The sequence below is a fragment of the Macrobrachium rosenbergii genome, chromosome 42, assembly GCF_040412425.1.
Source record: "Macrobrachium rosenbergii isolate ZJJX-2024 chromosome 42, ASM4041242v1, whole genome shotgun sequence".
In the NCBI taxonomy this organism is placed as follows: Eukaryota; Metazoa; Arthropoda; class Malacostraca; order Decapoda; family Palaemonidae; genus Macrobrachium; species Macrobrachium rosenbergii.
In genome coordinates this window covers 428,106-440,000 of record NC_089782.1, presented here as the reverse complement: position 1 = coordinate 440,000, position 11,895 = coordinate 428,106, and the positions used below count along the sequence as shown (strand labels likewise).

Below are 11,895 nucleotides of genomic sequence, written 5' to 3'. Positions count from 1 at the left end.
CTATACTAGGTTAGGTCCATATTAGGCTTCGCCTAGGAAGGAGTCGGGCTTCGGGTTGTGTAGCTCCCAGTCAGTAGGCTACCCTTCCAAGTTTCATTTTCTTGGAGGATGGATGCAGTTGAGCCGGGTGATATGTTTCTCCCTGTCTCCTGTTCCCTTCCTGGTAGCCTACTCTCTTCCCCCCCACCCTCCCCCCCCCTCCCCAGCCTTGCTCTACTCGTGCGGGTGACGCTAGATGGCGTTTTCTCCGAGTTCAGGGACTCCTCCTATTGGTAGAGGATTAAGCTCCTCCCATACCGTCCCTAGCTTCACTGTGTTGGGGTTGGTGGTTTGTTTACTCGAACGTGTTGAGTCACTATCCCATACCTCTCGTCTCCCCGTCGGGTTACGAGATAGGGTAAAATGTAATTGCTCCGTCTTATGTTATGAACATACGAGCACTTTGCCCGTCTTGTTTCTCCAGCGGGAAGTAAGGGCGGAAGGTTTTACATCATGTAAGGGGAGCGGACCCCTCCGGTCTCCGGAGTATTTACCGTCACTTGTTATTATTATTATTATTATTTTTCATTTTAGATAAATCTGTTTATCTACAGGAGTACGCTCCTTTATTTATTTTATATACGTGAGTCCGGTCCTACACCCGGGGCTCCGCCGTTATTTTTCTGGCAGCCCTTATGGTTAGTTCCTGGTTTCTTGTTCCTTCATTCCCGGAGTCCTCCGGGTCTGAAAGCCCTTACCTTCCACTCTGTGCATTTAGAGCTTATTGGCCCAGTTTATGATAAGGGAGTTCTTCTCCGCCGGAATATTCGGTTATAGTTGAGTTTCGGCCTTGCCGGGCTTTAGATTGCTTAGAGTGTGAGGTTCATGTACTTTTCTACTTACAGACTGTTCGCTGTGAGGAGCCGGGGTGTACCGCCCCTTCAACAACCCTACGGACACGTAGTATGCGGACCCACGCTGGTTGTGCGGTCCGACTGGACGACCTGGTTGTTTGGCACCCGATGGTTGTGAGGTTTGCTTTGCTCTCTGCGCAACCGTCCCAGGATGAGTCGGTAAGTGACAGTCTTTTTCCCCGCTTTATGCTCCTCATATTGTATATTGTTTAGAGGTTCCCGGTCTGGCTTTTTCGTTCTTAGCTAATTGCTGGTTTCTTACAGGCGGACGAAAGCTTCCAAGAAGTCTGCCTTGGAATCCCTCCGGGCCTGGGTGGCTGGGTTTGGCAGGAATGTTCCGTCGGGAAGCCCTACGTCCTCGACGCCAGGTTGAGGGACTTGCTTTACCCCGGCGCACGGGTGGCGGCCGCAGTGCCTGAAGATCTTGCCACCCCAATCATCCAGCAAATCCGGGATGCGACCCAGCCACCCCAAGTGGATATCCTCTATGCTGAGGTCTCGGAGGATGTAGCCGCCTTGGATCTCAACCTGGAACCAATGAATACAGAGCAGGACCAGGTGGTAAGTGGTGAGGTAAGTGAGGTTGTTGGGGCGGGCCCCCCTCTGTTTGACTCCCCTGCTTCATCCGTATCTTCTTTTGCAGGTTTCGTGAAGTCTTCCTCCTTGGGTGATAGAGCTCCGTCTGCTATCCCCAAGTTGAAGTTGAAGACTTCATGGAAGGCGAAGGGCTACAAGTCCTCGACTTCCAAGAAGGCATCGCCCTTCCCCCCGTCGAAGGCTAAGGTTTCAGGACCTGTAGCCTCCAGGAGCAAGTCTGGTTCCTCCAGCAAAGGCGCGAGTAAGAGGGCTGCAAAACCAAGCCCTCCTCGCCAGCCTGCTTTTGATGCAGAGGCCTTTGCCAATCAACTTTATAAAAAGTTTACGGAGGACCTAGATTCCAGATTTGACAAGATAACTGAGAAGTTGGCCAGTCATGATAACATACTGGCAGGTATGGCTCGCCCACCCCCAGCCGAACCACAGTATGTTATCCCCGACACTGCGGACCTCCCCGCCCGTTCGATGTCGGTAACCCTTGGCGCCAGCACTCCGGGCCATCCAACATGATGGCAAGCTTACAGTTGAGGGTCTTGGCACGAGGCGGTTGGAGGAATTGGAGTTCTTCCCCCGATCTCTTGCCCCCTTACCCAGGCTTCGTGAGGCTCACAGAAGAAGCTTGGATTCGGTCAGACAAGGTTCCTAGGAGACTGTCATCGTCCCTAGGGACCAAGCTCAGTCGGCTCTCTGCGCACTCTGACGGAGTGGCAGGCAGAAAACACGAAGTTGACCCCTTTCAAGGGCAACTTTACGATGTTCGCCCTGGGAGAAGACCTTCCCACCCCTTGCTTGGACAAAGTCGCTCTGGCTACGGCCCGAGCATGCTTTGATGGTAATCCGTTACCACAGTTAAGGGAAACAGACCCTACTTCCTGGTATTCCCAGGAAGTAATGAGTTCTGGGTGGATGCCCGTCCACTTTCACTGTCGGGAAGCTGGACCCCTTCTGCGCTTCCACGCCAATTTAGTGAGCAGCTCCCCAAGCTGCGGAATCCTTATTGAAGGCGGAGTTTGAGGCCCGGACTAAGTTAGCCCGGTCCTTGAGCTCTGGCTGCCTTACAGAAGCTACTGCCGTCTCCTGCTCGGACGAGCCATTTTTCCAAGTTCTGGCTAAGTCCTTCCTGGCGGGAGCTTCCAGTCGGACTTATTTGAGTTCATCATGGCCAGACTGGAATGCAGGAAGTTCATCTTCGCCGATGCTACTATCCGCCACGAGCCTAACAAGCTCGTTAAAAGCTCGATCTGGGGACCTAACCTCTTCCCTGAAGGAGGTCACAAGCGTTATGGCCGAGGCTACACGGGCCAATCAGAGTCTGCGCTCTCGCTGGGGCATTTCTGCCTACAAGCGTATTAAGACCCCAGAATCTGCCGGCCCCCAGACGAGAGGAGGCAAACGCTTCAGGAGGCATAAGAGGCCCCATCAGGCGGTAGTCCAAGCCGTCCCGGTCTCGGCAGTAGCCCAGCCGTCTACCTCCAAGGCTCACCCCAACAGTACGTGCTGGTCCAACCAGCTGCACCCTCTTATGTGGCTTCACCAGCATACAACCCCACATATGAGGGCCGTGGTTACTTTCACGGCCTCAATAGGGTTGCAAGAGGAGGAAGAGGCAGAGTCCCTCATAGAGGAAAGCCCAACACCACCCCAAGGGGCAGGCCTGGACGTGGTAGGGGGAATAAACCCGCTCCCTCCCACTGAGAGAACACAGGTAGGTGGTCGCCTGTATTGGTTCAGGGACCAATGGACCTTCAGCCCTTGGGCACACAGCATTGTGTCCAAAGGACTAGGGTGGAGCTGGATCAAGAACCCTCCTCCTCTAACCAGATTTTACCAGCCACCCACATCAATCCTACAGGATTACGTAACAGAATTGCTCAACAAACGAGCAATAAAGAAAGTAAGGCACCTAAAGTTTCAAGGCAGGTTATTCACTGTTCCCAAAAAGACTCCGATCAGCAAAGAGTGATCCTGGATCTGTCGCGTCTAAATCTCTACATAAAATGCAACAAATTTTCGCATGCTTACGGTAGCTCAGGTCACGGACTCTACTTCCGCGTGGAGCCGTCACCACCTCTATCGATCTTTCAGACGCTTATTATCACGTCCCGATTGCGCGGAACTTCTCTCAGTTCCTCGGTTTCAGACTCGGGAATCAAGCCTACTCCTTCAGGGTCATGCCCTTCGGTCTGAACATTGCGCCCAGGGTATTCACCAAGCTGGCGGACACTGTAGTGCAACAACTCCGGTCTCGAGGGATATCCCTGGCAGCGTACCTAGACGATTGGATAATTTGGGCACCAACTGTTCCGGAGTGTCAGAAGGTTATGTCCATAGTCATCAATTTCCTGGAATCGCTAGGTTTTCAGCTGAACAGAGAGAAGTCCCGCCTGACTCCGGAGTCCCGGTTTCAGTGGCTGGGTCTCCAGTGGGATCTGTCCTCTCACACGTTATCTCTCCCGCCTCCCAAGAGGAAAGAGATAGCATCTCTCACCAGGAGATTCCTCAAAAATCCATCGGCATCCCGCCGATCCCAAGAAAGAGTCCTTGGGTCTCTTCAATTTGCCTCAGTGACAGACCTGCTCTTAAAAGCAAAATTAAAAGACATAAACAGAGTGTGGCGGAGTCGAGCAAATGTCAAGCTCAGAGACAAGGTCTCCTCTATCCTCGAATCTTAAAGACAAGACTGCGGCCTTGGACCACAGTCAGAGGCCTGTCCAAAACAGTTCCGCTTCAATTTCCCCCTCCGGCACTAGTTGTCCACACAGACGCTTCCCTAAGCGGCTGGGGGGGATATTCACCAAAACAGAAAGTACAAGGAACGTGGTCCACAATGTTTCAGCAGTTCCATATAAATACCCTGGAAGCTATGGCGGTCTTTCTAACTCTGAAGAAAATCCGCCCCCCCAACCGGATTCATATCAGGCTGGTGTTGGACAGCGCAGTGGTAGTTCATTGCATCAACAGGGCGGCTCCAAATCAGGTCGAGTAAACCAAGTAATGGTTGCTATCTTCTCCCTGGCGAACAAGCACGGCTGGCACCTGTCAGCCACCCACCTAGCGGGGTGCGGAACGTGGTGGCGGATTCCCTGTCCAGGACTACCCGTTGGAGACGGGTGGTCCCTGGACGTGGAATCTTTCAAATGGATTTGCCGCCGGGTTCGGGCCTCCAAGTGGATCTGTTCGCAACGGAGAGCAACTTCAAGCTCCCCTGTTACGTGGCCCCCAACCTGGACCCTCAGGCGTTCGCCACAGACGCAATGACAGTAGATTGGAACAATTGGGAGAAGATTTATCTGTTCCTCCAATAAATTTACTGCTGAAAGTATTACACAAACTCAGGACATTCAAAGGTCAACCAGCCCTAGTAGCCCCTACTGGCCGAAGAGCAATTGGTTCCCTCTCCTTCAGGAACTGGGATTACGGAGTCTTCGGATTCCCAAGCCCATTCTGACCCAGACAGTACAAACCAAGACTGTGTCAGCTTCCTCAAGGATTCAGAATGCCCTAGTTTTATGGACTTTATAAAATTCGCAGCCCAAAAGGAGCGAACATTGACCCTGTCAACACTCTGTTTTTAGAATCAGATAAAAGAGATTCTACTCTTAGACAGTATGACTCAGCAGTCAAAAAATTAGCCTCCTTCCTGAAAGCATCTGAAGCCAAAATCATGACAGACTAATTTAGGAGTTTCCTTCTTTAGATCACTGTTTGAAAAGGCCTTGCTCCGGCCACTATTACCACAGTCAAGTCGGCATTGAAGAAAGTATTTCTTTACGGCTTTAAAATCGACCTTACAGATTCCTATTTTTCATCCATCCCCAGAGCATGCGCTCGTCTGAGACCAGTATCACGCCCACATTCTGTTACGTGGTTTCTCAGTGACGTCCTTAAGTTAGCATCAGAGTTGGATAACTTTCATTGCTCTTATCAGGATCTGTTAAGGAAGACATTATTTTTTGATTAGCTTGGCTTCAGGTGCTAGAATCTCAGAGCTGTCGGCTCTCACTAGAGGTGATAATTTTGTAAACTTCCTCCCGTCTGGAGAGGTCCTCCTTTCCCCTGACCCTAGATTTTTAGCTAAGAACGAAGACCCACAGGACAGGTGGTCTCCTTGGAAGGTGGTGCCCCTTCCTCAAGACCAGTCTTTATGTCCAGTTTATACACTTAAATCTTACCTTTTAAGAACTCCACAGAGTAAGTCGGGTCCTCTTTTTATCAGGGAGAAAGGTGGTACTCTTTCACTAAATGCTATAAGACAACAAATTCTGTATTTCATTAAACAGGCCAACCCAGATTCAGTTCCTAAAGTTCATGATATTCGAGCAGTTGCTACTTCTATTAATTACTTTCATAATATGGACTTCTCAGAGTTATCTAAATATACGGGTTGGAAATCACCTCTAGTGTTTAAACGCCACTATTTAAAATCGCTCAAGCCCTGAAATATTCTACAATAGCAGTGGGAAGTGTCATCTCCCCACCTTAACTAATCATTTCCTTATCCTTTCCTTTTCCCCCGCCCGCCTGCCTCATTTACTTCTCTGCTTATTCTCCTGGTTGATTATGCCTCACTGCCTGGCCCCTCATATTGATGTATCTTGTATCTACTGATGGAAAAGTGTAATCTGACATGCCATGATTGTTTTTTTTCTTATGGGGTACTGGACGGTTTTTATTTGGCTCCATGTACCCCAGATATATGTATATATTAATTTTCATTGATCTTGTCTCTTACGTGTTTAGCCTAAGTTTACGTGTATAGTATTAAGGTTGTGTTTGCTTATCTTGTGCACATTTCATGTTTCACCTAGCTTTAAGTAATTTTAAGATTTTTGGGGTTTTTTCCCCGTCGTACCGGGGACCTCCCCTTATTTCATAGTATTAAGTTTTTTGATGTGCCTTAGATTTAGTATACCTTAGTTTTAGTATTCTTGCTACATGGAAGAGATTACTTGATTAAAATTATTTTCGTAAAATTTTTGCCTTTTTCTTCAGATTACCCCCTTTTTTCCTTGTAGTTGCAGCCTTGGCATGATTCTCTATCACTATTTCACCGGCTGACACGGGACTGGACTCAGAAAAGGGATTTTGACAAAGGAAAAATCTATTTCTGAGGAAGGTCCCGTGTCACCCGGTGACCCTCCCTGGCTCACCTAGTACTCCCCCCCCCTACTTGCACATGCCAAGTCTGGGGTTAGTGCTAGCATGGAATGAAGTAGGTGGCGCTGGTGTCGCCGTCCTGGCGGGTGTTGAGTGTAGGGGCTGTAACGGCTCACCGCTCTGTTCCGGGGGTTTTGATAAGGAGAGACCTTTCGAGTATTTTTCCGTGGTAGTGGTATTTCACTCACCCTTCTTTATACCGACGTCTTCCTAGAAGACGCTCGACTGGGGGTAGTAACCCCAGCTTTCCTGAAAGCTCTTTTTCTCTGGTATATCTAGCATTATTATACCTAGAAATTCGTGCTGTAATGGAATTTCACCGGGTGACACGGGACCTTCCTCAGAAATAGATTTTTCCTTTGTCAAAATCCCTTAAGTAAAATCTTAAATTTTAAGATTTTACTTAATTTATTCTGAATTGTTTTAAAATTCATTAGACTGGTTGATTGATTTTTTACATTTAATCAATTAACTCACAGCTTCTCTTACTGAAAATGTTGAAGATTCCGACAAAATTTCTTATGCTGTATTGATCTATTTTCAAAATTTGATAATCGCTGCAGGTTATATTTTGGACATTCACACAGTACATGCTTAACTGTTATCAACACATTGCAATCTGGACATTTGCGAGGAGGGGCACATGGACTCTTCATTAAGTGTCCATGTGTCAAACAAGTATGGCCAATTCGAAGACGTGTCAGAATTACTTGTGTGTGTCTCTCTCTCTGATATGACAAACTCCATTTTACAACACTGGATTTTATCTGCTTTAATTTATTAATATCAGGCTCTTCATTCCATATATTTTGCCATTTACTTGCAATGATTGTTTTTATATATCTTATATAGTCACTAATAGGGATGTTTACATTTGCTCTTTTCATGTGAACTGCTTCTTTAGCTGCTTTATCAGCCTCTTCATTTCCCCTAATCCCTGCATGGGCAGTGATCCATCATATTTCAATATTTTTTCCCTTATTATACAATTTCTGGAGTGAAAACTTGATATGTTGTACAATATTATTTTTTTTATTATAGCTTTGAATGGCCTCTATAGCGCTTCTGGAGTCGCTATAAATCACAAAATTATTACACGAGGCTTCTCCTCTACTTTTATGGCTGATGCTAATGCACACAATTCAGCTGTATACACCGAGGCATTGTCTGGTAGAGAGAACCGATACATTTTGTTTTGGGATACTGCAGCATATCCCACTCCGTATTGTGACTTAGATCCGTCAATATTTATTGCGTAATGTGGTGGACCTTCTCGGATTACAGTATATGTTCTACTGTATGTTGTCTATGGTGTTCTGGAGTATATGAATAACTTTTTTATAAATATTTCAAGTGTGTACAAATTCTCATTTTATTCACTGTCCAAGGCGGAGGTAATTTTAATATTAAAGGTAATTATATATTTATATTAAGCGACTCAAACAATCTAGCTCTAATTGGGAAAGGAGGTGGATGATTGTTTATAAGCACATCTCTTAACTCTTAAGGGACGGATTGATCCTCAGTGTGAAGTAAAACAGGTTTGGGGAGGTGGACGGATTGAGCTTCAGTGTGAAGCAGAATTACGCACCACTGTTATGGTAATAATGATTCGAAACAAAGGTGCCAATATTTCTATATGCTATATGCTATAAATTCACTAATGGCAACTTTTATACAGATGTGAGAGTTAGGCCAGTATCAGTAATGCTTGTGACTTCTCTCTCACAAGTCTTTTTGTAAATTTGCTTGCATATATATGAATGGGTTGCTGTTGTTTTTTGTTTTTGTCTTTTATGATAGTATGTCGGTTGTAAATGCAATTTTACAAAGAAAATTGCAAAGAAATTTTAGAAAAAGCATGTAAAAGTAAAAAAAAAAGTTACCGAATCTTCCTTCTCGTAATTTTACTGAATATTTTACAACAAATATGCAAAAAGTTTGTTACTGCTTTTATTTCTTATCTGTTTTGATATTGTAAGAGCAGTAATAATAATTTTACAAAATACAATACAGTAAATATATTTATTAGAAAAAACATATATAACTTGGTAAAATTTATGATTCGTCTTGTAAATGAGGCCCCACAAGGGGTTATAATAGTCATTTTCAACTTCTCGTGCAAGGTAGGGAAAATTTTTTAGAATTTTTTTATTTATAAAGTGTGAATGTAGGTGTCATTCTCTTTAAATGATGTGATTTTTTTTTTTTTATTTTGCCGACCTCAAAGTTTCCCCGGTCTGGGGAAACTTAAGGGTTAATCCAAATAATTTTTTGGTTGGAGAATCATTGGTCTGAATTCTCAGAGCACTCTTCATTGTTACTAGCTCTCTATGGAGAGACAGAGGTAGTTCACCACATTCAACTTGTAAATAAGATGTTGGTGATGATCGAAAAGCTCCTGAACTTATTCTAAGGCCTTCATTATGAACTGGGTCTAACGTTTCCAGAGTTGCTTCTAATGCCGAGCCATATATTTCACTTCCATAATCAATGATAGACAGCACTGTTGCTTTATACAGTAAAGCAAGTGTATGTCTATTGGCTTCCCAAGTAGTGTTCGATAGTTTTTTAATTAGGTTTAATGCTCTTTTACATTTTGATTTCATGTATGTTATGTGGGCTTTCAAGTTTAAGTGAGTATCAAATACTAATCCTAAAAATTTTGCTGTTTGGCCAATTGGTATGGAATGATTTTTGATTTTTAAATCTATTTATTCGCCTTTTTTCCACTTTTTATTTCTATAAAACATTACTGAGTTTTTTGTATAGAAAATTTAAAGCCTACAGATGAGGCCCATTCATCTGTTTTTATTATAATTTTATTAACCCTCTAACGCCGAAGCGGAAAAAAAAGTCTTTTTCAAAAAATCACAGCACGCTTAGTTTTTAAGATTAAGAGTTCATTTTTGGCTCCTTTTTTTGTCATTGCCTGAAGTTTAGTATGCAACCATCAGAAATTTAAAAAAAATATCATTATCATATATAAATACTGAAATATATGACAGCGCAAAAAAAAATTTCACATATAATTGTATACAAATTGTGCTGTGAGCAAAACGGTTAAAGCTAACAAGTTATTTTTTTTTTGTATTGTACACTAAATTGCAATGATTTTGGTATATAACAAATTGTAAAATGATCAAAGCAACAAAGAGAAAATATTATCACAAAATGATGCATGAATTCGTAACGAGCAGACGTAAAAAAAGTTTTTTTTTTTTTAATTCACCATAAATCGAAATATTGTGCTAGAGACTTCCCGTTTGTTGCAAAATGAAGCTAATTGATTGAATATTAGAAGAATGTAAGTGTTTTAGCTTACAATCGCGTTTTCGACCATTTCAGTCGAGTTAAAGTTGACCAAAAGTAGAATTTTCTCTATCGTGATTTATATGAAAATATTTCAAAACTGATAAAAGCTACAACCATGAGTTAGTTTTTGTTGTATTCTACATGAAATTGCACGCATTTCCATATATAAAACTTAATGTAACGACTAAAATAAAACGGTGCAAACATTACGACAAAGTGACGAAAGAATTTCTGAGATGTTCGGCCGAGTTACCGCGCAGACGTAAGGAAAAAGTTTTTTTCAAAATTTCACCATAAATCGAAATATTGTGCTAGAGACTTCCAGTTTGTTGCAAAATGAAGGTACATGATTGAATATTACTAGAATGTAAGATTTTTAGCTTACAATTGCATTTTTCTACCATTTCGGTTGAGTTAAAGTTGACCGAAGGTTGAAATTTTGGCACTTATCGTGATTTATATGGAAATATTTCAAAACTGATAGAAGCTATAACTATGAGTTATTTTCTGTTGTATTCTACATGAAATTGGGCACATTTCCATATATAAAACTTTATGTAACGACTAATATAAACCGGTGCAAACATTACGACAAAATGACCAAAGAATTTCTGAAATTTTCAGCAGAGTTACCGTGCGGACGTAAGGAAAAAGTTTTTTTCACAAATTCACCATAAATCGAAATACTGTGCTAGAGACTTCCAATTTGTTGCAAAATGAAGGTAAATGATTGAATATTACTAGAATGTATGAATTTTAGCTTACAATTGCGTTTTTCGACCATTTCAGTCGAGTCGAATTTGAGTCCACTCGGCACCCAACAGACAATTTTAGTCGATGTACGATACGTCCAGTCGGCGTTTATGGGTTAATGATTCGCTCTGCATGTTTTATGCGAGATGCTGAATAATATATGGCAAAATCATCCATATACAAGTTACTTTTAATATTCCGATTCGTAGATTAAAGAACAGCACTGATATCATTTATTGCTAAAGTGAGCAGTGTGCCACTAAGGCCGATTCCTTGTGAAATACCATTTTCAAGTGGAAATGTAGTTGACAATATATCATCAATTCTCACTTGAAAAGTGCGATTTTGTAAGAAAGTTTTGGATAAACCTAGGTAAATGTCCACGGATGCTGTTTTTATATAACGTTTTTAGTATTGCATATCTCCAAGTAGTACCATATGCCTTTTCAATGTCAAAAAACACTGCTATAGTAATTTGTTTTCATTCAAATCCTCTTCGTATGTGATCTTCCAAGTTAGACAGAGAATCCAGTGTAGATCTGTTACGCTGTGACCCAAATTGAGGAGGAGTCAAAATTTTATTTTCTCAAATGTGCCATGTTTGTCGAGCATTTACTATTTTCTCTAGTAATTTGCATAAACAACTTGTTAAAGAAATTGGTCTGCAATTGTTTACATTACTGGGATCTTTTCCTGGTCTGGGGATAGGAATAATTATAGCTTTATGCCATTCACCAGGAAATAAATTTCAAAGCCATAAGTGGTTATAAAACTCTAATAAGTATGACTTGTCAAAGGTGCTAAATGGCAGATCATTTCAAAACAAATACTGTCACCTCCTGGGACAGATTTATTGCTGTTCAACAGAGCAAATTCCAACTCTTCCATATTAAATTTTCTATTATAATATATATCTTCTATTGCTTCAAAAATTTATTGCTATTAATTATATATTATTTTTCTTTGTGTGAAAATGCTCATCTAAATTTTTGTCACTACCTACTTTTGCTAAATTTTCACCTATTACAATACTTATTTTTTTGGATCAAGTATTCTTTTCCCATCTTTTATTATAGCATGTCTAGGTGGTTTAACATGGGTGCCATTTATTTTCCTGAATTTTTCCAATATTTTTTGTATGGGAGTATTACTAGAGAGATCTGATACATGTTTCCTCCAT

The 11,895-nt window shown here is 42.4% G+C and overlaps 1 protein-coding gene across 4 annotated transcripts in view; it reads right to left on the bottom strand.

Annotated features, from left to right (window-relative positions):
- Window positions 1-11,895, bottom strand: part of LOC136827873 (heat shock 70 kDa protein 14-like) — a 609,863-nt gene that overhangs the window by 345,582 nt on the left and 252,386 nt on the right. The window lies entirely within an intron of this gene.